We start from the raw sequence: 27,305 nt of genomic DNA, 5'->3' as shown, positions 1-27,305 counted from the left end.
GGACTGTGAGGAGATCCAGCCAGTCCATCCTAAAGGAGATCAGTCCTGAGAGTTCTTTGGAAGGACTGATGTTGAAGCTGAAACTCCAATACTTCGGCCACCTGATGCAAAGAACTGACTCATTTGAAAAGACCCTAATGCTGGAAAAGACTGAAGGCAGGAGGAGAAGGGGATGACAAAGGATGAGATGGTTGGATGGCATCACCGACTCAATGGACATAAGTTTGAGTAAACTCTGGGAGTTGGTGATGGACAGAGAGGCCTGGCGTGCAGTCCATGGGGTCGCAAAGACTGAGCAACTGAACTGAACTGAAAACTTAGAAAAGAAAATCACTTATAATTGCATTGTCCAGTATTAATGTTTTTAGAGTATATCAGGTCAGACTCTTTTTGTGTTCACATGTAAAAATTTATTATTTTCATGTGATAGATACAGAATTTAAGTTTGGAGACAAAGTTCAGGAGATGGATTGTAATGATAGTTGCACAATAATGTGACTGTATCTAATGTCACCGAACTGTATATTTGAAAATAGTTAAAATGGTAAGTTTTATGTTATGTGTATGTAACTGCAATAAAAAAAACATTTACTGTTTGCAAAAATAAGCTCATACTCAATATCTTTTTTTAAAGTCTACTTTTTATGCTCAACAATGAAAAAAGAACACCTTTCCACATAAGTAAATATATTTTTGTACTGTGATTTTTGTGGCTGAATATTTATTTTATTCTTTGGATGTACCACCTTTTATTGAGGGCAGTGTTAAAGCAAATAAAAAGGAGTGTTAGCCCTTTCCTTTTTAAGTGGATTCACAGAGAACTTTGTGATGCATGGCAGAGGACTTGGGGAAATAACCAGATGGTGGAAACTGAAAACCCCCCTGGGTCCTTAAACTGTGTCTGCCTTGTTCAAATGACTCTCTAAATAAACTGCTTTACTGTTCTGATGTCAACATGGCAGCTTTGCTTTCTTTTTTTTCCAAGTATAATTTTTTTTTATTTGTCTAAAAGGATGTTTATTCCAGACTAGTGGTTTTCTTGGATTTCTGCCTTTACTACGTTAATGTCATATTAGAGGAATCAGGGCAAAAGAGAAGCAATAGATGGAGAATATTGCACCCTGAGAATTGGTTCCTTCACACAAGGATCAGATGCCATGATGGCAGGCATGTCTGAAATTTCAGCATTGGTAAGCCACTCTTAGGAAGCTTCCTCTTGACTTAAGGTCTGGCTCTCCCCTAAGATGCTATTTTTTTTCTTTTTTTTAATAGCTCTTCTGAAAGGATGCTCCTCATTTTCCCACACTTTCTCTGTCACAGGGTCCTTGTCTTCCTAGGCTGCCCCTACCTCTTTTAGACCACCATTTCTTCACCTGATGTAAAATACTCTGCTTCTTTTTGTTTCTTTACTTTTGACTGAGCTGGGTCTTTGTTGCTGCACGCAGCTTTTCTCTAGTTGCAGAACGTGGGCTTCTCATTGCAGTGGCTTCTCTTGTTGCGGAGCAGGGCTCTAGGGCATGCGGGGCTTCGGAAGTTGTGGTGCACAGACCTAGTTGTCCCGCGGCATGTGGAATCTTCCTGGACCAGGGATAGAACTTGCAACCCCTGCATAGGCAGGTGGATTCTTATCCACTGGACCACTAGGGAAGTCCAGTACTCTGCTTCTTTGAGGATGCCTTTGCTGCTCAGCTAAGCTAACTGGTATTTCTTTTCTGTGCCATAATTTCCTTATCTTTCCAGCTTATACACCAAATCTTCAGCCTTTCAGGGACTTGCTGTTATATGGCACACGTTCTTCACTCCTTTTTATCTTCACTTTAGATTCCATGGACTATAACTCTCAACTTATCTCTTGTCAGCTTACTGAACTCCAGTGCCCCATTATCAGTCATGTCTGCTTGGTGTTTTCACAACTGTGGGTGACTCTGAGGTTTTTCTGCAATTGCTCCCAGGCTGCTAAATTCAGTGGGAGAAAAGTATAGCGTGAGGCAGATGTCTCCATCAATACATGGCCCTCTCCTCATCTGTGCTCTCAGCATTACCGAAAAGTCTTCTGTCATTCCCTAAATAACCTTCTCGGCATCCTCCATGGCAGTGTGTTTCACCTGGGGCTTTTCCTGCTAGTCTCAGCTTGCACCCCACCAAGCACCTCATATAAAGCAGTTCTCTGTAAGTTCTCTTGGCCCCGGAATCCTGATTAATTTCCTCCAGTAGCATATCACAATATGAAATTATCTTGTTTGCTTGTTTATTTTATGTGTTCCCCTGAATAAACTTAAGGATCATATGAGCTGATAACTTAGTTTTGTTTTATTACTATATTCCCTGTGCCTAGAATAGTACCCAGTGCCTTTTGTTGAGTGAATGGGTGACAGTTTCAGTTGTTTTCTACTCTTTAATCCTATCTTGATTCTCAGCAAATGACTACTTCCAAATCAATAGGAAAGATGTATGTGTGTGCTCAGTCGCTCAGTTGTATCTGACTCTTTTGCGACCTCATGGACTATAACCTGCCAGGCTCCTCTGTCCATGGAATTTTCTAGGCAAGAATATAGGAGCAGGTTGTCATTTCTATGCCAGGGGATCTTCCTGACCCAGGAATCGGACCTTTGTCTCTTGTGTCTCCTGCATTGGCAGGCAGATTCTTTACCACTGTGCCGTCTGGGAAGCCCCGATAGGAAAGATAGAAATCTTCAAATGGAAAACCTGTTCCTCATTTGCCATTAAAAGTAAAGCTTTCTACATGTTTGTTTTTTTTTTTCTTCCTCTGTCCTGTCTGTTATGAAAAAAAGGCTTTCCTCATTTCCTAAAGCCTGGGGCCCATCCTTTTTCACCTTATAGGTATCTTGATTTTTCTCTAATCCTGTGTATGGTATGGTGATTATGAATGTGGACTTTGTAATCAGACATATGGATTCAAATTTGAGGTCTGTTGCTATGAAATTTTGGGAAAAGTTTCTAACATCTCTCAGCCTCAGTTTCTGTGTGCTTGGTTGGAGATAGTAATATCTATATCATAGAGTTGTGAAGCTGGAAAGATTTCATATTTTTAAAGTGCTAATAAGTTTTGTGGTTGGGACAAAACAAGCACTCAGAAGAAAGGTTTTTGTTATTATTGCCTCCCTTTCTATGAGCTCCTAATTTTATTAAGGTCATCTTTAAAAATTGTCCTATTTCAACGACATATTTAACACCCTATTTTTCTTTTACCCATCACACCTCTTCTCCAGTTTTTACCTCCTCCTCATTTTAGAACCCACTCGGGTCTGGCTTCCCAAACATTTCACATTTTATTCCCACTCCTAATCCCAGTCTTGTTACTTTCCCATCCATCTCTCTCCAAGCCTGTCCACCTCCAGTGATTTCATCTCCTAGTGGTCCAAATCAGAAGCCTGGAAGGTAGGCTTGTCCTCTCCTTCTTCCTTCCCTACATTGCATCACCAAGCAGAATTCTGATAATTCTACCTCCTAAATATTTCTTCAATTTTCCCTCATCTCTTTTTCCTTTGATGCTGCCATTCCAGTTCAAAGATCTATCATCTCTCACAGGATTGTGATCATAGCTTCCTGTCATTCACTCCTGTACCACACTGTTCCATACTCCATACTGTCGACAGAGCAATCTTCTAAAAAATGCAAAGCTGATAACATTATTCCCTTTTTAAACATTCCAGTGACTTCTTATAGTTCTTCAGGCAGAGCCCTTCTTGATTAGATCTTACTTATCTCTTTGGCTTTACCTTGTACCATGGTTCCCCATGTCCATGCCTTAGCCCTCTATTGAATTTAATTTCTTTCTCGTTTGTTCGGCTCTTTCACATTACTGTTCTGCTGCCTCTTTCATCATCCCTCTTTCCTGCTTAGCCTTCTGTTCTCAACCTAAATTTTACTTCCTCAGAGAGGCCTTCCTGCAGTTTGGTGCCCTGTGGTCTGTCCCATATCACTGTATCAACATGGTGTTTGTTACATGTGATAGGTCCTTGTCTCTTCTCTAGATCCCTGATGGAAGGAGGCATGTAATGTTTGCTCATTGGTGTATTCCCTTGTGGAGTGCCTGGTCTATAGTAGATACTCAGCAAAGTTTTATTAAATGTTGTTATTAAATGATAATTCAGTGAGGAGAAAAAACATCCTGTTTTACATTTGGTAGGGTTTAGAGCTACGTATGGTATTCCTGTATTTAGCTTTGAATATATCTTTAAACATAAGTAAATGTGGAAGATAATAAGACTGCTTTTCAACACATGCTCTTATTTTTCTATCTTCATACATTCCCTTATTTTAAAATCTTTTAATGTTTGTTTTTATTCTGTACTACAAACACAGATTCCCCCATGTGGATGCTTTTGAGTGTGAAATGCCACTTAACATCAGCACATCTGCCAGCTTTCATTCAGCTCTTTTCCATAGACAATCTTGTGAAGCTTTGCTATTAGACATTGAGTCTAAGTCATGCAGTCTTCTAATGGTGCATTTGCAAAATGGTGAAGCCTACTGAACTGCCTTGTTCTCTAGCACACTAGATAGAAAGCACTAGGACAGAGAGCTGTGACTTGGACTTTTTGGCTCTTCATAGCCACTCCACAGTCTCTTGATGGATTAATGATCCTTTCCTTCTCAGTCAGCCTTGGGTCTAAGCAGGTTATGGAGCTGAATCATCCCTGACAGGCAAAAATAAATGCTCTGGAAAGACATGGGAATTGGCTTAGATGCATTTTCTTCAAGGGTATTGAAAGCTTCATTATGGAAGCTAGCTGATACTGATTGTGTTTTTACTGTTCTTAAGAAAGAAATCCTTTTTTTTTTCTTTTTTTAAAATCTGAGCTACAAGATCACTGTATGTTAGTTTCCCTTGCCTTACTAATATGACCACCAATTATTTGACTGTTGTTTGATAATGTAGTTTGTGGCAGCTTTTATTCGTTTTTTAGTGCATTTTGGATTAAAAGTGTAAATAGGAAAATTTTACAGGGAAATATTTGTAATCTTGTATTTACTGGGCTTTCCATAGGATTTGTCAGAACTCTTTTCCCTGAACGGATTAGACTTTTATTTTTAGATCAGTCATGATTATTTGCTTTCTTAAGTCTATAACAAGAATGTAAGATTATTATATTTATATAACCCCATTTGATACAAAATTATCATTAGCTAGAGTTAAATTAATGGATATCCCTTGTGCACAGTTTCAGGCAGACTTGGATAGCACTTTTAGCAAGAAAGGTAAATCGGTTGTTGAAAATCCTCAGAGGAAGGTCAGTCTAGTTAGTTATGAAAAGTCCTTTAGGGAGAAAGAGTAAGCTGTTTCAATTATTTATTTATTTTTGATGTCAGGAAAAACTGAGAAAGCAGTAGCTAGAGGGATCAATGGTTAAAGAGGTTCTTTTGTTTGTTTTTTTAAATTTTTATTGGGGATAGTTAATGTACAGTGTTGTGTTAATTTCAGGTGTACAGCAGAGTCAATTAGTTATGCATATACATATATCCATTTTGTTTTGTTTTTAGATTCTTTTCCCAGATAGGTCATTACAGAGTATTGAGTAGAGTTCCCTGTGCAATACACTAGGTCCTTAATAGTTAGCTGTTCCACTTTTTTTTTTCCTTCAAATTTTACTCTGGCAATTGTCTATACCCAGGGAGCCTGGAGGGCTCCTCTGAAGAAATTGGGATTTCTAATGTTGCAAATTAAGTAATTCATCCTTGTGCCTTGGATTTCAAGCAGAGGCAGGAAGAGGATCTGATGAAGGAATTAACTTTGTGTCTCCAATGTTAAATATATTCTAAATCCATTTTGGTGATAGGTGTTTCCTGGTTGCAATGTGATCTCTGGTTCTTTTAGACTCTGATAATTTAATTTACTCAGTTCTTCTACTTTAAGTAAAACTGTCAAGAGCTCGTATTCATGGATTTCATCATTTTATCTCTAATTTCCGGAGTCTTTTTTTCCTTTTATCCTTATCTTTAAAAAAAATAACTTAAGGTGTTTGTCTTAGGAAGGCTGGCAGGATGTCAGTTTTAATGTGTTCATAAAATGAGCTGTTTTTATTTTATGTACATGCTCAGATACTCTGTGTAAACATCAACTAATTTAAAGGAAATTAATTCAAGTGTTTTAATAAGTGAATAATTACTTTCTCACAGATTAACACATTCTGAGTTACATTCTTGGGTGAGATATGAAAATAAGAAAATACACCATTAATCTCCTCTTGTTGAGTACTAATATGAAAGGAAAGTTTATCTCATTACTACTTCGACACTCTGGGAGGTGGACTCGAGCTGCTGTTTATACTGTGGAGGAAATATATCCAGGGTTAGATGGGGAACAGCAATCTGAAGTTCCCCCCCTCACTCTTTCCTTCTGCTTAATCATGGTAGGAAAGGCTGGGGCCGCAGGAGCTGCCACTGATATTCTGGATGCTAAGAGGGCCATGCCTTCCTCTGGTAGTGTAAAAAATACTGTTTCTCCCCCCTGGTAATAGGCCCCAGGGCATAATGAAAAGAACACAGACATTGGAAGCAAGATGGACTTGGGCTCTAATCCCTCTGCTTTGATTTACTTGCTGCTTAGTCTTAAGCAAACTGCACTTTCTGATGCTCAGAGAGATTAAATGAGCTTGAAACTGAGAGTGAGAAAAAAATATGACATCTTAGGTTTATGACCCGGTTCACCTGAGGGAGCCAAGCTTCCTGTTTCAGGACATAAAAAGGTAGATGCAATCTTCAAAGGCCTATTAACTATTCTTGCCCTGTTGTTACTGACCATGGTACCAACTTATTAATGACAGACTAGATTCGTAACAAAACCTAACACCACGTTTCGGTATCTTTCGAATACAAAGAAAATACCAGAATTAGTTAATGCTAATAGAAGTTAAACGTGATCTACCAGTATATCCTAGAAGATTATAATGATTAAAGACTGGTTATATAGTAGATTTCAAACCCTAAGGTTTAAGATTCAGTTCACTCAGTCATGTCCATCTCTTTGCAACCCCAAGGACTGCAGCACTCCAGGCCTCCTTGTCCATCACCAACTCCTGGAGTTTACTTAGATTCATGTCTGTTGAGTCGGTGATACCATCCAACTATCTCATCCTCTGTTGTCCCCTTTTCCTCCCACCTTTAATCTTTCCCAGCATCAGGGTCTTTTCAAATGAATCAGTTCTTCGCATCAGGTGGCCAAAGTATTGGAGTTTCAGCTTCAGCATCAGTCCTTCCAATGAATATTCAGGACTGGTTTCCTTTAGGATTGACAGGTTTGATCTCCTTGCAGTCCAGGGGACTCTCAAGAGTCTTCTCCAACACCACAGTTCAAAAGCATCAATTCTTTGGTGCTCAGTAAGGTTTAAGATTTTGGTCAGTCTTAACAAACACAGTTTATGTTAAGATGTAGAATTTTTGCGAAGATTATTCGTACGCTCAGTCATTCACTCCTTTTTTATTCTATGATTTTACTTCATATTATAAATTTTCAAATGCTGCTCTCTTGTCATATATTAGTAAGTATGTGGCATTTGAAATGTGTGGCCATTGTGAATGGAACTTCTCAGGAAAAAAAGAAGCAAACTGTTGCCATCACTCTGTGCCCAATAGTTTAAAAATAGAAATTATATGTATTAGACACATGAGAGAGTTTAGAGAGAAGATTCAACTGAAACCATTGTGCCCCAGAACCTTAATAACTTAAATGTAAATACTGGCATATATCCAGAAAGTAAGATTCAATTAAGTACAGTTGTTTCATCTTTAAAAAAATCATCTTTCCATCAAGAAATTTTGGCAGCTGTATTGATGACTTCTCAAGAGAGGGGCAGATGGGACTATAAAGACGCCTGAAATCTTCTTTTCCCACTGACTTCCTAATTCTTCATTTTTTTTTTCTTTTTACTGTCAGGAGGAACCAGGCCGTAGAAATCAAGTACTCTGACTTGCCCTCTGCTTTTCCAATCATAAGTTTAGTTACTCTAGCTGTCTCTTATCTGTTCAGATGTTATAATTTGTAGTGATGGCGTAAGTGGATGTAATGGAAGTGGAAATTGGATAGGATCTAGATGGCAGATTATGGGCTTAGTTTCAAAGACTGTTTTTACCTGGAGAATAAATAAAAAGAGTTAATAAGCATTTTCTAGTGATTGGTGGTTTATCTGTTCCTTGTGTTCCACCTTGACTTAGCACTGGTCTCTCGGGAACTTCTAAAACCTCTCTTGCCTATGTCAGAATTCATTTTTTTCCCTGAAGAGATCAAAGCTTTTATGGGCATTATTTATTGTAGTCTCACGATATCCTAGGGAGCTAAGTAGAGTTTATGTGGCTCCATTTTTATTTTTAAAGTCAAGCTACGAACAGATAAATCTCTTCACCAAGGTTACAAAATGAGGCTGTGGTGGAGGCAGAAATAGACTCCTTAGTCAGAGACATCTCTTAATTCTGGCCCTTGTGTCTAAGATGCAGTAGATTGTTTGGCCTTTCTCTAAACAGGCCTTTGACACTTAGAGTGTGTGGAAAGTATGCGCTTCCGTCAACGAGTTTTGCTGTTTAGCTATTCTTTGCCTGTTAAAGCAATGACTGGGGGACTAAAGAAAACAGAAAGGACGTCCAAGCCTTATTTCAGCCCCGAGCTTTGAACAGAGAGTGCTTTTTTATTTCCTTAGGATTACTTTTCTGTCTTTATATTCAACTTGAACAGGATTTTTCTTCAGGGCACTACTGATATTGAGAACTTTTAAGGGAAATTAGTATTATTATTTTTTTTAAATGAAAGCTTTGTATGTGAAAATTAGACTTTTGAAATAATAAGTATACCAATACTAGACCACATTGAAAGAAGATTTGGGGAGATAACTGCACATTTTTACATTTTCAAATGTAGGTTTAGTGGCCCCCCCCACTTTTTTTCTTTTTTCCCCTGAAAGTCATTGCCAAATGGATTATATTTTAAAATTACCCTAATTCAGCAATTTATATTACTATACATTAAAGTTTTTAAAAATGAAATAGTATGCTTGATAATAATTATTTTGTCAAAATTTCAACTGTTTTCATTTGAATATTTATCACTCAGTGGTTATTAAATTTATGACTTTTTATAAATTTACTCACTCCACTCTTCTCTTTTAGTATCCATAATGCTTATTTGGAATTTTAAGCACAAGACAGGAAGGAATAGTTTTTCTTCTTTCCTTTTCTTTAAGGTCTGCTTCTCAAATTAGCCTGCATGCCTGAACCTGTGTTACAATTCAGAAGGAACAGTGGAGTGTATTGCATACAGTCTTTTTGTTAAGCCGGGTTAGCACCACTATCCTCCTGATGTCTTAAACATTGCAATTTTTGTAAACTTTTCCATGTGCCTCCAGCATCTCCAATTTGTGAGCGAGTCTTACTATATTTATCCCTATTGTATATGTCCACATGTTTGTTTTGCAGTGGAATAACTCTTGACAGTTATAAATTTTTCCATATGTTCCATCCTGTAGAGATAAACAATATGTGTGCTGTAGGTTTCCCTCAGCTTTGAAGACTTTTGAAATAAACAAACCCAGAGGACACTATGCTTGGTTTTGGAAAGTCATTTACATGAGCATACTTTCCACGAAAGGGAAGGTAGTGAATTTTCACCCTTTTAATGTGAAGCTGGTTAATTGAATTTTTCTAAAGGACTGAGAGCTACTTAACTGCTTTCGGTTTTTCAGAGATTTACCAGGCAATTCAGACTTATTTTTGAAAGTCTTTAAAAGTGCCAGTTAAATCATAAATGACCATTTCACGAAGTTCTCTCAGTCTCTCACCGGTTTACTTTGGCTGTAGGGATTAGTGAAATAGCTTTGGATTTCCTTATAATTTTCCCTTTTATCTTTATAGATTGAAAAGTTGGTATTGGCATGTAATGATGGCATCTGAAGCATTTATATTGTGGCTGGTTTTTTTTTTTTTTTTGTCTATAGAAAGAATTATTATGATTCACTTATAAGCAGCTATTTCTTTTTCTTTGGATTCTCCTAGGAAATCAAGTCTTTCTGACCAGTTTAATATGTGAAAATTGATGCAAGTATCTTTATTCTTAGCTAGATGCGTGTGTGTGTGCTCATTCATGTCTGATTCTTTGCAACCCTGTGGACTGTAGCCCTCGGGGCTCCTCTGTTCATGGGATTCTCCAGGCAAGAATACTGGAGTAGGTTGCCATTTTCTTCTCCAGGAGATCTTCCCATCCTGGGGATCGAACCCATGTCTCCTCCCTTGGCAGGCGGGTTCTTTACCACTAGTGTCACCTGGGAAGCCTTGATGTTCTTTTTTACCCCAACAGATATCTTCTGCCTACATTTCTTTCCCCCAGAAATGCAAAGGTGCTTTTATTAGTTGATTTGCTAAAGCCTTTGGGTATATAAATGTTTCCTACGTTTTCTATTGCTAACTGCAAGATTGACTACATAAGGGATACAAATTGTATCTGTATTGCAATTTTTATTTATTTATTTATTTTTTTGTCGTCTCTTTAACATACAAAATTTATCGTCTTTCTCCAAGTGCTTTTTAACTTAGAAAACTGAAAAGTGATGTGTAAATCTGGCGGTATAAGCAACAATGTGTGGGATGTGGTTCAAGGCTAGTGATGTGCTAGAGTGAGCCCCCACCAGCTCCTAAAAACCAATTATTAAATTTTCAGAAAATTTCTGAGCTTGTTAACATTAAAAATTAAACTATATAAACTTTTAATTAAAATAAATTATATTTAAAAAAAGATTTGTACTCAAAACTCATCACATCATAATTATTTTTTACTACATTTTACTAGTTGACTCATTGGAAAAGACTCTGATGCTGGGAGGGATTGGGGGCAGGAGGAGAAGGGGATGACAGAGGATGAGATGGCTGGATGGCATCACTGACTCGATGGACGTGAGTCTGGCTGAACTCCGGGAGTTGGTGATGGACAGGGAGGCCTGGTGTGCTGTGATTCATGGGGTTGCAAAGAGTCGGACATGACTGAGCAACTGAACTGAACTGAACTGAACTGTTATCAGTGCTCTTGAAATTATTTGTGCCTATTTTATCTGTATTGGAAATACTATATACTAGTGAATACTTCTGGACACCTCTTCCAACTCTATGTTCACTGATAACTTGAAATCAAAGAAGTAGTAACACCATTGGCAAACACAGCAAATTAGGACTTGATTTATTGCTTTGTTAATTGTCTACACTTATGAAAATGATGAAGTATCAGTGATGAAGACTAAGCTATGGCTTAGTCTATAGCTACTATTAGGTTGGTGCAAATGTAACTGAGGTTTCAGACTGTGAATTTTAAATCGTTATAACTAGGCTCAAATACATCTTTATTAATCAAAGTAGGAACCATTACAGTCAACACATTTTTGCCAACAAGAAATGTTTGTTTATTACTGTAGCCTTAAAGTCTGGGCTTCAAGATTTGATGAACTCTTTGAAAGCATTTTCTGCCTCCTGATGGTTGTGAAAATGTCTTCCCTGTAAAAAGTTGTCGAGATCCTTGAAGAAGTGGTAGTTGGTTAGCAAGAGATCAGGTGAATATGGTGTGTGTGAAGTCACTTAAGTTGTCTGACTCTTTGTGACCCTATGGATTATAGCCTTCCAGGCTCCTCTGTCCATGGAATTCTCCAGCAAGAATACTGGAGTGAGTTTCTATGTCCTTCTCCGGGGATCTTCCCCAACCAGGGATCAAACCTGCATCTCTAGCATCTACTTCTCATGTAGTTGTAAGAGGATCAGTTATGATGATCCTCTCAACTGGTCTTTGTCAACTTCCAATGACTGGCCCCTATGCTCCCATCTTCAAGGCTCTCATCTCCTTTGCAAAACTTCTTGAATCACCACTGCTCTGTACATTTGTTAGCAGTTCCTAGGTCAAATGCGTTGTTGATGTTGTGAGTTGTTTCTGCTGTTTTACAATGCATCTTGAATAAGAAAATCACTTGAATTTGCTTTTTGTCTAACATCATTTCCCTAGTCTAAAATAAATATAAAATAAATAGCAAGTAATAAGTCATTAGCACATACATCACAGCAGGATCCTCTATGACCCACCTCCCAGAATATTGGAAATAAAAGCAAAAATAAACAAATGGGACCTAATTAACCTTAAAAGCTTCTGCACATCAAAGGAAACTATTAGCAAGGTGAAAAGACAGCCTTCAGAATGGGAGAAAATAATAGCAAATGAAGCAACTGACAAACAACTAATCTCAAAAATATACAAGCAACTCCTACAGCTCAACTCCAGAAAAATAAACGACCCAATCAAAAAATGGGCCAAAGAACTAAATAGACATTTCTCCAAAGAAGACATACAGATGGCTAACAAACACATGAAAAGATGCTCAACATCACTCATTATCAGAGAAATGCAAATCAAAACCACTATGAGGTACCATTTCACACCAGTCAGAATGGCTGCTATCCAAAAGTCTACAAATAATAAATGCTGGAGAGGGTGTGGAGAAAAGGGAACCCTCTTACACTGTTGGTGGGAATGCAAACTAGTACAGCCACTATGGAGAACAGTGTGGAGATTCCTTAAAAAACTGGAACTAGAACTGCCTTATGATCCAGCAATCCCACTGCTGGGCATACACACTGAGGAAACCAGAAGGGAAAGAGACACGTGTACCCCAATGTTCATCACAGCACTGTTTATAATAGCCAGGACATGGAAGCAACCTAGATGTCCATCAGCAGATGAATGGATAAGAAAGCTGTGGTACATATACACAATGGAGTGTTACTCAGCCATTAAAAAGAATACATTTGAATCAGTTCTAATGAGGTGGATGAAACTGGAGCCTATTATACAGAGTGAAGTAAGCCAGAAGGAAAAACATAAATACAGTATACTAATGCATATATATGGAATTTAGAAAGATGGTAACAATAACCCTGTGTACGAGACAGCAAAAGAGACACTGATGTATAGAACAGTCTTATGGACTCTGTGGGAGAGGGAGAGGGTGGGAAGATTTGGGAGAATGACATTGAAACATGTAAAATATCATGTAAGAAACGAGTTGCCAGTCCAGGTTCGATGCACGATACTGGATGCTTGGGGCTAGTGCACTGGGACGACCCAGAGGGACGGTATGGGGAGGGAGGAGGGAGGAGGGTTCAGGATGGGGAACACATGTATACCTGTGGCGGATTCATTTTGATATTTGGCAAAACTAATACAATTATGTAAAGTTTAAAAATAAAATAAAATTAAAAAAAAAAATAAAGGAGAATGGTTAAAAAAAAAATAAGTCATTAGCAAAAAACCATAAAATGAGAAATGTGCATTAAAATGATGTATGGCATAACCATATTTATTTAAGAATGTATTTCAGAATCAAATGGCAAAGTTCAACAAAGCAAAACTGCAATTACTTTTGCACCAACCTAATATGAATAACCCAAAAAGCTTGAGAAAATATTTTTCCAGTATTTGAAATGGTTATCTGATTCAGCAAAGAAGTGGTTCACATCATGGAAAACTGAATGAGTGAAATTCTGACATACGTCTGTGTTCATGTTCCTTTTTCTCATTAACTTGAACAAAATCATCAACCAACTAAGCAGAATTGTAAGAATAATATATTGCTCCAAGTGTACCAGACATTCGATGCTAAATACATCAAGAAGCCTTTTATAGTTCTCTTCTGAAAACCATGCTACTCACAAACATGCTGCCTCTCTTCCAACTCATACATGACTTTAGATTTCCTCTCTTTGCTCTAACGGCTATTGTTAAAGGGTATGACAAATTCATTTATTCAGTCATCTGCATCCATCCCTTTGACCACAAATTACCTTGGAGTAGTGTTAGAAAAAGTTTGCTGGAAAAGAGAAACGGTTTAATACTGGATTTATAAAACCGTAGCTTTCCTTTCTTGGAGGCATAATTCTGTTATTTAGGCCACTGTTGAAAGGTGGTTTAGATTGGCAGTTTACGTATCAAAGGAGAAAATAGCTTTATTCAATAGAATTTGTTTTCCTAAGCTTTATGGATAGTCTTCTCTGGTGGCTTAGAGGTTAAAGCAATGCAGGAGACCTGGGTTTGATCCCTGGGTCAGAAAGATCCCCTGGAGAAGGAAATGGCAACCCACTCCAGTACTCTTGCCTAGAGAATCCCATGGATGGAGGAGCCTGATGGGCTACAGTCCACGGGGTCACAAAGAGTCGGACACGACTGAGTGACTTCACTTCACTTCATGGATAGTCTGATGATCCATGATAGTGTATGTAATTCATACAAATAAATGTGGATAAGAATATCATATAGTTAAAGTTCAATTTTTCAGCCTTGAGTGACCAGAAGATTTTGAAATACATTTGGAACTCTTATCACACACTTGCTCCTTATGATGGGATAATCTAGTCAAGCCCCTGCCTTCCTGTTTTAATTGATGCTTCAACTTTAGTCATTTGAATATCACCCTCATCATTTTTGTCATATCCACGTACCTCTTATACCTTTATTTACTTATTAATTTTTTAATTGACTTTTCCCTTATGACATAGCTTTATTCTAGGTGACAATTGGAGAAGGCAATGGCACCCCACTCCAGTACTCTTGCCTGGAAAATCCCATGGACGGAGGAGCCTGGTGGGCTGCAGTCCATGGGGTTGCTGAAAGTCGGACATGACTGAGCAACTTCACTTTCACTTTTCACTTTCATGCATTGGAGAAGGAAATGGCAACCCACTCCAGTGTTCTTGCCTGGAGAATCCCAGGGACAGGGGAGCCTTGTGGGCTGCCGTCTATGGGGTCACACAGAGTCGGACACGACTGAAGTGACTTAGCAGTAGCAGCAGCAGGTGACAATACCCATGAAATCTTGAGTTTAATGTAATCATCTTGTGTTTAAGTTATTTTTTTCTAATACCCATTAAAATATTGCCTACAAATTAAATTTTTTTAAGTTTGTCCATGTACCACCAATGGTATGTGTACCACATTTTGGGAAATGATGTACCAGTGGATGGTAATAACTAGACATTAGGCCAAATAGTCTTGTTTATTCCTCATGTCAACTTAGTGAGGTAGGGATTGCTATCTCTTTTTAATAGGTGAGGAAGCTGAGAAATTAAATTTGTTAACTAACTTGTCCACAGTCATTAGTTGAGTCAAAATTTACCTAACAAAGATCCACACTAACCCCTGAGACTCACAGCTTGATTTCTAGTCCAGCAGTATCCAGCATCACCTGGGAGCTTCTTAGAAATGCAAAAGCTCTGGCCTCATTCCAGACCTAATTAATTAGAATCTGAAGTTCAACAAGATTCCCGGATGATTCTGATGTGTGTGAGAAGGTGTGAGAAGCCTTGATCCAGACTCCTGTGGTGTCTGCCACAGGAGAAGAAGAAAAGATGGATGCCTCGACGAGTCTCTTTTACTCTCTGCAGTAAAAGCGACCATCATGCCCTGCTGCTCTGAGATATAGCTATTTCTGAGAAACACCCATTGGTTATGGATGGGAAGGTAGGAAATCATGTTCTCAATCACTTTGGTTATTTTTCTCTCTTGAAGTCACCTTTTGTTTGCTTCACTTTTTTCCTTGATTGAGGTATAAGGCTGGGTTGAAAGGTCAACAGTTTCTCTCTTTTCTCTCCTAGTTTCCTTCCCCAGCATCCACAGATCCACTTCTTGCCCTCTGAAATGGCCTGGTCCTTTTTCTCTTGCCCACCCCAAACCCACCTAGGCCCTGAGAACTGTCTGCACAGCTACAACTAATTTTCAGTTCTTCTTGGATGGTTCTAATAGTGTGTATGCTGCCCTGACTCTTGGCTTCTTTCCTTCTGCTTGCTGCTGTCTGCAGCTCAGCTATTTTACTGCTTGCTTTTATTTTCTCTAAGCCGTCCTTACCTCTGCACTCAGGAGGCCGCTGTTTCCATTCTGCTCTGCATCTCACTCTTGCTGTTGCTCTTACAATTGGAAGTGTTACTATAAGCAGCAGCCTCAGGAGACCCTATTAAGACAATCTCATGGAAATGGTCAGAGTGTTGGGAATTTGATGGTTGGTTCTGGGAATATCAAGAATGGCTGTGACTGATGAACATAACTAGCTATAAATTTTGAAGTATTCCCGTGCGTCATCAGCATTTCATCAGCTTATTGTCTTAGTGTTTTTTCGTAGAATTTCCTTGTGAATCCTATGCCTGGAGGAATCTGCAGGGTTTCTAGACACCACACCCCGTTTGTACAGTTACAGGCCTTCTGTCTTGGAATTTATATAGTTGTTTATTCAGTCTCCAAGATGACTAGTTATTTGAGATGAGTGGAAGTTGCATTTATTAATGAGATCAGACCTTGCCTTCTTGTTCACTACTGGCCAGGTACAGGTCATGATAGTATTTCATTTTCTTAACTTTGAATAGTGTTAAAAGGGAGTTGACTCATTTGAATTATAAGAAATACTGAAAGAAAACTATACTGTTCATTATATATTGTAAACTGAGAAACAAAGAGGGATGGTTGTTTCTTACCATAGTAATTTCAGGCTCTGAAAGATTTGTTTATCAGCCAACTGTAGACACACCTATCCCAACCCAGATTTTTTTAATGACCTTCAGCTTTGTAGTCATTTAGACTTGAGTCTTTTTTTCCCCCCCTTTTCTCCTTTCTGCCACATTTTTTGGGTACACACCCTTCTTCCCTCCCCTTTGTCATTTTCTTGTTTCCTTGAGAAAAGGAGAGTCCCTCTTAGAGTGTAAACAGTTCTTTGTGGAGTGTGACTTATTTATGCTTGAGGGGCTGTCAGTGTATACACAATAGAGAGGGTGACGGAGGCTCCCAGGCATGCCAAGTCAGCACTTTGCGCATGTGAAGGCCAAAGAGCATGTTAAGCAGGCTGAAAAAATTTTAACAAGTCAGAACATTTTACAATTTCCATATTTATCAAACATGTCAGGGGATGGGATCACAAAGCCTTCCAGGGATTAACTGCCTCTAGGACCTGAACTGTTTTATTAAGATGGAGGAAGCCAAGTTCTCAATACCCCATGATTTTCTCTAATAACCACAGGAGTTAGAATGTAGGTGATCCTTGCTGAATGAAAGGTAATCCTCGGGCTAAATTGCTCATTGAATGGGGAAAAAAAAATATCTTTCAACAGATGAACTGTGTGTGAATCTATCTGACAGAGCTTTGGAGCTTGAAGTTTATTTACCTAGAGCTTCAGTTTTATTAAATCTCTGGTTGGTGGTTCTTGACCTTTGACACTTAAGGGCTTAGAATATGAAGACTAAGTAGATGTCAGAAACATGCAGACATTCTTAAAGAGGGGTGGCCTTTGGGTTTTGGGGTTTGGCAAGGCATCCTAGAGTTATTATTTATTTTCAAATGTTTGGGGTTTGGCAGATCCAAAGATGCATTTTGCCAAGCATTTTCCTTTGAATTTTAGTACAGGAATATCTTGGGTGGAATTTAATTGCTTTATTGGTGATTCATTTGCAGTATACTGATCAGAATGCTATTTTGGAAAAGATATTTGATGATTGATAAGTATTAGGAACTTGACAGTTTTTTGAGTACCAACATTTTCTTAGATGAGGATAGAAATGGCATTCAGGCTCCAAATATTTTCAGTAAGATTTGGAACTTGGAATCTTTAAGTAGTACTTTCCAAATTTGTCTATCCCTTTTTCCACAAAAGCAAACTAGACTCTACTTCCTGGCTTGATCTGCAAACCTTTAGAAAAGTTGCCGAGCTGATCTGCAACATTGGGCCAACTCTTAATCTGAAAATTAATATTAAAAAAAAGATTTTCAACAAGTAGAGAGAGCAACCCTCTTCTGGAGAAATAAGCTGGAATTAAAACAACAACCCAAGAAGACTAAGCATAGGGTAGATTTTGGGTTCTAAAGCCAAATTACCAGGAATGACAAAACCCCTGAGAGGACTAAAGTTATATAAGGTGCCATGAGGTAGCTTTTCCATTACAGTTTGTAGAAAAGCTTGTAAAAGAAGGAAGCATGCTGAGACTTTACAAATGAGGACCAAGTCATAACTTTTTAAAGAACAAGAAAGGGACATGGCTAAATATGGCACTGAACTTCTCACTGCCCATTGGGTTACAGCAAAGCATGATGATAAAAACAAGTTTCTTATTGTCTGTTGCCAGCTTCTTATCTTTTGTGATTGGCTCAGAAGCGGCAGTGCCAGCAACTTGAATGACTGCACACACTCTCCATGAGAAAACAGCAATGCAAATAATCATCTAGCAGGAGAAAGAAAAGCATTTAAAACAAATTGACATGGATGTCTTCCATGTCCCAATTATTTTAAAACCAACTGGTGGAAATTTTGGGAAATTCTAGTTATGAATTCTGCAAACTAGTGGTAGGAGATGACAGAAGGACATAGACTTCTTCATTTGCTTCAAATAGTGGGGTGCAGGAAACTGTGGATGTATCATTGAGCTCGTATCTCCCTTAATCCGTATGTTCTTTAAATGACTTAAAATGCCCAAGCAGCAAGGTGATCTGTTTTGAATCCTTGAGTTTATCCTGGTACTGATTTAACAGATGAGATTATTAGGTGATCTGTAGAGAACCATACTGATGTATGCCTAAAATTTTTTATTTGGACCAACTTTAAGTAATTGTAAATGTCTTTCAGTGTAAGTAAAATTTCATGTTTTTCTTCTTAAACTTTGGTCCTGATGACCTTAAAACAGGCAATTTGCCAAAGACAACTTTTTATTTTTCCTTTCTCTCTCTTCTCCTCTCTTTTTTTCTTGTTCCTCTTTCCTTCCCTTTCTTACTGGTTATCATCTAATTAGTGGGTGCTTATTAATGACCAATGGAACATGTGACTTTTTGCTCAGCTGCAGTCTGTTCCAGCAGGCAGGATTTGTGTGAAGTTGACAGGAAAGGATGGGTCCCACCCATCTGATGCTGTTACCTTTTAGAAAATTGAAGTGATTTGTTTCATAATTGAGAACATGTGTTACATTTGGACAGTAGAGAATGTAAGTAAACATTTCAAGGGTAACTCTTGCTCTATGCTTGCTATCTCCCACAGTGCCTTTTATGTAGTAGAGGCTGAACACAAAATTGTTACTGATTTTAATTCTGTTAATTTTTGACTATAAGGGAAGATAAACTCATTTTGTTATCGTAATATGTTATCCAGGGGTGGTAAACAACATATTCTGCGAAAAACCCACTAACCATAGTAAATAAAAATCAACGAAAGTCTTACAAGTAAGAAGTAATTTAGTTTTTACAAGTAATGTATTTTTTAAAGAGAAGGATAAAATGTTTTGCAATCTGCATTTGAAATTAAGATTAAGAAGCAAAGCATTCTCACAAGTAAGTATGTGAAACAATGAGAAAGTACCTTACCTTTGCATTTAGTGCTGTTCTACAGTAGGTATTAATTAGTGACCAGAGGACAAGCCAGTGTGTAATATGGGATAGGAGAAAAGAAAGCATCTTACTTAGCTCAAGGCTGCTCTAGCAAAATACCAGAGACTGGGTGACTTAAACAAAAAGTGTTTATTTCTTATATTTCTGGAGGCTGTGAACTCTAAGATCAAGGTTCCTGCAAATTCATTTCTTGGTATGGGCTCTCTTCCTAGCTGTAGACAGTTGCTTTCCTGCTGTGTGGTCATCTGGCCTGTCCTCACTGCTTGTGTGTGGAGAGAGAGTGAGACCTCTGTGGCCCTCTTCTTATAAGGGCACTAATCCCATCATGAGGGTCCCACCCTCATGATTTAATCTAACCTAATTACCTCCCAAAGACCCCATCTCCAAAACCATCACACTGGGGATGAGGGGACTAGGGCTTCAACACATGAATTTTTGGGGAATTCTTTCAATGCATAATAGAGAGTGTGATGTGCAAGCTCTCATGCATGATGGTTTAACTGCTTAAAAAGAGAAGCCTTCTAGATTTGTTCAGGGTTTACAAATATTGGATTTTTAAAGTTTAATTATTTTAATTCTTTTCTCAATTCTTCTCAGTTTTTTCTTCTTAGATTTAGTAGCAGCACTACTGGAAACCATGGCTTCCTTCTCAGGAAATTGGAAGAAAAGAGAATCTGTGGAATACTTTGTTCATCTTGTAGCCATTAGGAATATTGCTTCTGAAAATGTTTAAAGCCATCTGCAAACTGTGGTTTTCAGTATAAAATGGGGTTAATTATTGATACTTCACTACAGTCAGATAGAATTATGTTATGGTCCAATTTAAGCTCATTGGATGAAAGATCCTCCAATTTAGTATGGTATTTGTAATATATAAGATATAGGATAATTAGGATTTTAGCATTTTTAAATTCTAACATTTCCTGTGTTTTCAACATATTAAGAGGCCAATTCACATCATGTATTCACTACAGGAGGCTTTTACAATAATGTGTCATGTAGCTACATAAGTAAGATTTCTATTTATAAGTAAGCTTCTTAAGAGCTCATTTTTGTTTATTTTTTATACATATAATTAAAAATTTTTTACTGAAGTATAGTTGGTTTACAATGTTGTATTAGTTTCAAATGTATAACAGTGATTGTTATATATACATACATATGCATATGTATTCTTTTTCAGATTCTTTTCCATTATAGGTAATTTAAATATACTGATTATAGTTTCCTATGTTATACAGTAGGTCCTTATTACCTATTTTATATATAGTATGTGTAAAGTTTTTATTCTTTAAGATCAGAAAGCAAGTGAAAGAATAGCAGGTAGACAACTTTCAAAGAATCAGAAGGAAGAAGTTGAAGGAAATAAAGTTTATGAGAAGAGCTTTGATCTTGTCATTAAGAGAGCCAAGGTGTTCAATAGAGGGAGAAGACAAAAATTCTATCAGTATCTACTTGGCAGAGGAAGTAAGACCCTCCCATTTCTTTTATGCAAAATCCCAGATATTTTCACATTTACGATTATAAAAAAAATATGTACCTGTTGGGAGAAATTTGAAAACAATCAGAAAAAATAAAGAGTAACCATGTAACATCAACCATCTGGAGATTAATGACTCAACTTTTTTCTCATGGTTGCATGACTTTATTCATGCATTTTCCCATATTTATTGAAATGTAATTGATTTAATATCATTATATAAGTTTAGAGTGTACAGTGCAATAGTTTGACATATGTATATAGTATTATGAAGTGATTACTATGATAAGGTTAGTTAACCGTCACCTCACATAGGTTTTTTTTGTTTGTTTTTGGTAAGAACTTTTAAGATCTAGTCTCTTAGCAACTTTTAAGTGTATAATATGGAATTATTAGCTATAGTAATCAGGCTGTTCATTATATCCTCAGAACTGATTAATCTTAAACCTAGAAGGTGGTCCTCTTTAATGATATGCACCTCCTCCACCTGCCAAGCATCTGGTATCCACCAATCTGCTCTGTTTCTGTGAGTTCCTGTTTTTCAGATTCCAACCTATAAAGGATATCATACAGAATTTGTCTGTCTGACTTAATTCACCTAGTATAATGCCTTCTAGGTCCATCCATTTTTCTGTGTTGCTGTAGATGGCAAGATTTCCTCTTTTTTTGGTTTTTAATGGCTGAATAATATTTCCGTGTGTGTGTGTGCATGTGTATGTGTGTATCGCATCTTCTTTGTCCATTCTTTTGTTGATGGGCACTTAGGTTATTTCCGCATCTTGGCTATTGCAGCAATGCTGCAGTGAACGTGGCGGTGCAGCTATTTCTTTTGCGATAGTGACTTCATTCCCTTCAGATATGTATCTAGAAGTGTAATTTCTGAATCATGTGTCAGTTCTGTTTTAATTTTTCAGGAACCTCCGTACTGTTTTCTATAGTAGCTGTGCCAATTTACATTCTCACCTGCGATGTAGTAAAGTTCCCTTTTCTTGAGCCCTCCTGTACTGTTAGTGCGAATGTAAATCGGTATAGCCACTGTGGAATAGAGTATGGAGGTTTCGTAAAGAACTAAAAATAGATTTGCCATATGATCCCACTCCTGGGCATATACCCAGACAAAAATATAATTCAAAAAGATACACGCATCACTATTTTCATAGCAGCAGTATTCACAATAGCCAAGACATAGGAGCAACCTTAATGTCCATTGACAGATGAATGAAGAAGATCTGGTATACGTATACAATGGAATATTACTCAGCCATTAAAAAGAATAATGGCATTTGCAGCAACATGGATGGATCTAGAGATTATCATGCTAAGTGAAGTAGGTCAGACAAAGAAACACGAATATTGTCTGATGTCACTTACATGTGGAATCTAAAATACAATACAAATTAATATGTCTATGAAACAAAACCAGACTCATAGATATAGAGAACAGACCTGTGATCACCAAGCAGGGGGTTGTGTAGGGAAGGATTGGGAGTTTGGAATTAGCAAATGCAAATTATTATATATAGGGTGATAAGCAAGGTCCTACTGTATAGCACAGGGAATGATATTCAATATCCTGTGATAAATCATTATGGAAAAGAATATATGTGTGTGTGTGTGTGTGTAACTGAGTCATTTTGCTGTATAAGCTATACTTCAATAAAATTTAAAAAGAAAAAAAAATTCCTTTTCTTCCATCCTCTTCAGCACTTGTCTTATTTTTAATAGTAGCCATTCTAACAGATGTGAGGTGATACCTCATTGGGGTTTTGATTTGCAATTCCCTGATGATTAGTGATGTTGAGCATCTATTCATATACCTGTTAGCCAATTGTATATCTTCAATGGAAAATGTCTATTCACATCTTTGCCTGTGATGAATAAGTGTTGTCTTGCTATTGTCCTGCTTTTGGTTTTGTTGACCACTGTGTTTTATTCTCATTCTGAATAATTACAATATCTTAGGCACTGTGTTAAGCACTTTACAAATACTATATCCTTTCATCTTCCCTGGTGGCTCAGGGGGTAAAGCATCTGCCTGCAATGCAGGAGACTGGGATTCGATCCCTGGGTCGGGAAGATCCACTGAAGAAGGAAATGGCAACCCACTCCAGTATTCTTGCCTGGAGAATCCCACGGACAGAGGAGCCTGGTGGGCTAGAGTCCAGGATCACAAAGAGTCAGACACGACTGAGTGCCTTCACTTTCACTTTCACTTTCATCAACACTATAAGGATAGATACTATTATGCCTTGAGGTTTTGTTTCAGGGAATGTCTATAAATGAGTCTGCTTCTTTAAGTGAGTGGGCTTCACTGTATGGGGAGAATGCCTACAGGAAGAAAGAAAGCTAGACACTTTTCATCTATAGTCTTTTCATTTCTCTCACCTTTTTCTTTCTCTTTCTCTTTCCTCTCCTTCTTTGTTAGGTTTTATTTTAGAAAGAAGGAAAGAAAATTTTCCTTTTTAAAGGATAAATGTTTTTAACTGAACCCTTGTCTGCCATGTTTAGTGTGTGAACAAGTTTTAAATTGTGAAAAAGTCTTATCAGAAGAAAGACGGCTTTGAAAGTGATATGGACATATTTGTTGGGTGTTCACTTCTTTAAGCCTAGATGAAGTATACGAGGGAGTAACTAAATTTTACAGTGTTTGGATAGTTACACAGTGAGTAAGCATTCTTTATGCCTTTAATAGAAAGTTAAGATCAGTCTTCGTAGAGTTTATATGATAGGACTGAATCACGGAATCAGTACCTTGGACATTTTTGTTAGCTCTAGAGCTGCTACTCAGACCCTGGGCCAGGTCCCACTTCCCTCTAAGGTGCCAGAACACATCAGAGTTCCTAGAGGCTGCAACAGTGTTCCAGAATACTTCTCCAATTAAATGCCTCTGTTCCTCTGCCAACACCCAAGGCCTCTCCATCTTTCCTCCTCAGAGGCACTCCTTGCCCTTTCCTCCACCTTCTAGATTACAAACAACTCCAGATTCCCTGTGTCCAAGTGATCTGTAGCTCCTAGAGCCCAAGATCTCTTTGGAATTGCTATTAAGACTTTGAGATTTTATAGCAAGAGTTTCCGACTTGGATTTGCCCCTGTGAATCTATCACCATAGCCAAGAGAATAATCCAGGCCTTCGTTACTCCAGCAGCCTCCTAATCAGCCCTTCTGCTTCTTGCCTCACTGCTCATCCTCTTACGTACCATTCCAGATTTATCTTTCTAAAACGTTTTTCTCCTGTCATTCCTCTTCTTAAGAATGCCTTGAGCATCAGGCCCAGATTCCTCAGCTTGTCCTCCAAGGCCGTCTTTAACCTAACCGGCCCTACTGGGCCCCTTCCCCCATGAAACTTTCTTTGTGGCCCACAGGTGTGTATTTTAGCCTGTATCCCTTTGATTGTGTTTTTCCCATAGGTCTAGAAAATCCTTACTTCTTAAAATTTATTGAAACTTTATCCTCAAGTTCCATTTCTTCTATTAAGTGTTTCCTAATTCAGTTTTCCAAAGTGTTGTCTTATTCTGACAACTTCCCCTTATAGAAAGTATCATATAGATGAAATCATGTTATTATGGAAGTTATTTTCCCAAAGAGATTATAAAATTCTTTATCAATGAAGCTATGATAAAAATGGAGTGAATGCTGTTTCCTTTTCTTCATCATCATGATAAATAAAGCATGTACCCTTTAAAAGCTTACTCTTTTTTTTTCTCCAACTTTTTTCCTATTACCCCTCCTTGATAATTCAAATCATTGGACTGTTATCCCCTCTCCCTTCTATTATATTTCTCTCTTTTCTTTCGGAAGCCTCATCAATATACCAGCATACTCTAGTATGTATCATATTTTAGTCTATAGTGAAAAGAGCTTGTTTTTTTGTACATATTACTGTGTAATTATCTTCATGTAAAACATTTTTGAAACCCTCATAAAAAAGAACCTGAAATCCCATCACAGTAAGAAGTCTACCGTGAACATTTTGGTGACTTGTCTGTTTAGGTATTTCCGTTTGTACACACATTGACGTAAGTGCCCTGCTGCTTTTCAGGAATATCTTTTCAAAAATGTACATCTTTTTTGAGAAGGAGGTTTATCTTTTCTCATCTTCTTACTATCTCTTTAGGCATCCATGTTAACAAGCTGTATGTCTAAACATTCACCAAGTTCATTTGATCATATACAAATACAGGGGCTTTTTTCCTTTTGTTGCAGGAAAGGGGACCCCTTGCAGGGCCCGAAACTGGGCTCTTGTCTAACACTCGGAAATGAATTGTCTGAGGAGACACATGTGTTGACAAAGCAAGAGATTTTATTGGGAAAGGGCACCCAGGTGGAGAGCAGTAGGGTAAGGGAACCCAGGAGAACAGCTCTGTCACATGGCTCACAGTCTCCAGTTTTATGGTGATGGGATTAGTTTTGGGTTGTCTTTAGCTAATCATTCTGACTCAGAGTCTTTCCTGGTGCACGCCTTGTTCAGCCAAATGGATGCCAGAGAGGATTCTGGGAGGTGGTCGGACATGTGGTGTCTCCTTTTGACCTTTCCCGAACTCTTCCGGTTGGTAGAGGCTTATTAGTTCGGTGTTTCTTAACCGGGACCTCCTGTCATAAAATCAGTGTGCCTTCCCTAACACTTTCAGTTTATCCTTAAGGGTTTTTGAAATTTTTGACACTGCTATGAATAGAACAATTATATTTTTAGCTAGTTACTTAATGGTACAAAGAAAAGCTATTGAGATACATATATATTTAGTATCTAGTCATCTAATCAGACTTTTTTCTTATTAATTCAAATTCCTTGTTAAAATTTCTTGTAGAGTTAGACACAAAGCAATTCTTTAGAAGAATTTTCTCAGCGTATAGTTAAGTGGAAAAAGCTAAATCCCAATGACTGTATATAATCTGATCCCATTTTGGCAAGCATACTCCCCTCCCATACGTAACACTATATCCATATATCCATATATATATATATATATATATGTTATATATAAATAAATATATATAATATATATTTTATATATAAACAAATATATGTATAAATATAAATATATATATAAGTATAAATCCATATATATAAATGTTGTAAGGAGCATCCTGTGGGTAAATTTTTGTGCACAATCCTGGTTGTTTCTATGAAATAAAAAACCTGGAAATAAAATTGCTGGATGAATTTTCACATTTTTAAGGCCTTTGCCACATGGGTGCTCATTATCGTGCTATTAACAATTGTTGTTGTTTTAGTAGCTAAGTGGTGTCCAGCTCTTTGCGACCCTATGGTTTGTAGCCTGCCAGGCTTCTCTGTCCACGGGACTTCCCAGGCCAGAATACTGGAGTGGGTTCCTGTTTCCTTTGCTAATCTAATTCCCAATGGAATCTTTGTTTACTAAAGAGACTGGACATTTTTCACATTTGGTATTTTTATTTGACAAGTATTTTTTTCTTTTTTGACAACTGTTGTTAGGGGAACTACAAAGGGATCAACTCACTAGCTTTCAAAACTAAGAAAAAAACTTACTTGAGGTGTAAGGCATTTTGAGATGTAAATGGTATGCAAACTGACAAATTGCAATCAAACTACAGACTCCAGCTTTTTTAAACATGACAGGAAGATCTGGTTTTTCTACATTTTGCTGTTTCACTCTCTATGGCAATTAGGACATTAATATCTTGAGGAAATAAGTGATAAGCAAAATGTGATATCTGGGGAATTCCATACCAGAAATCTCTTACATTTTCTTCTTAGGTCCAACTTGGGTAACACCATCAAGGTGTATTTCTTCAGCTTCTACTAGTAATTAATTAACAATAGTAGTGATAACTAACATATTGAAATAGAATAGATAGAATTCTATTATTCTGAGATAGAATAATAGAAATCCTGAGATAGGATTTAAATATTTTGTTTCTTTTTACTGATGGGAAAATTTACCATAATGAGGAATTAACTAGCATTGAGTGAGAGGACAGAACCCTGCAGCTGGCCTCATTATTACTCACCATAATCGTTTCCCTCATTCAGTCTTTTCTGTCCTTAGTCCTAACTTCTGCTTCATCACCTCTAGTCATTTCTAGATTTCTTTACTCTTTTTCTCTCTTGGTGTCTTCCTTTGTCCCAATTCCCTGCCTCCTTGTTATATGGACACCAGCTGTGCTGCCTTCTCTTTCTTTTTTTTTTCTGTCTTATCATCCATTTGTTTTATTGGTTGCTGCTGCTGCTCCTAAGTCGATTCAGTCGTGTCCGACTCTGTGCATAGACCGAGGCCCACCAGGCTCCCCCATCCCTGGGATTCTCCAGGCAAGAACACTGGAGTGGGCTGCCATTTCCTTCTCCAATGCATGAAAGTGAAAAGTGAAAGTGAAGTCGCTCAGTCGTGTCCGACTCTTAGCAACCCCATGGACTGCAGCCTACCAGGCTCCTCCATCCATGGGAGTTTCCAGGCAAGAGTACTGGC

General features: G+C 37.8%; 1 protein-coding gene and 1 long non-coding RNA gene across 3 annotated transcripts in view; one reads left to right on the top strand and one right to left on the bottom strand.

Moving 5' to 3' along the window:
* Positions 1-27,305, top strand: part of RAD51B (RAD51 paralog B) — a 627,537-nt gene that overhangs the window by 178,286 nt on the left and 421,946 nt on the right. The window lies entirely within an intron of this gene.
* LOC104993447 overlaps positions 1-27,305 on the bottom strand; it is a 162,687-nt gene that overhangs the window by 2,128 nt on the left and 133,254 nt on the right. The gene's annotated exons all lie outside the window — the stretch shown is intronic.

Source organism: Bison bison, unplaced genomic scaffold, assembly GCF_000754665.1.
Source record: "Bison bison bison isolate TAMUID 2011002044 unplaced genomic scaffold, Bison_UMD1.0 scf7180017864239, whole genome shotgun sequence".
Taxonomy (NCBI): Eukaryota; Metazoa; Chordata; class Mammalia; order Artiodactyla; family Bovidae; genus Bison; species Bison bison.
The sequence above is the reverse complement of the archived record's forward strand: the minus strand, read 5'-3'. Positions and strand labels throughout refer to the sequence as shown.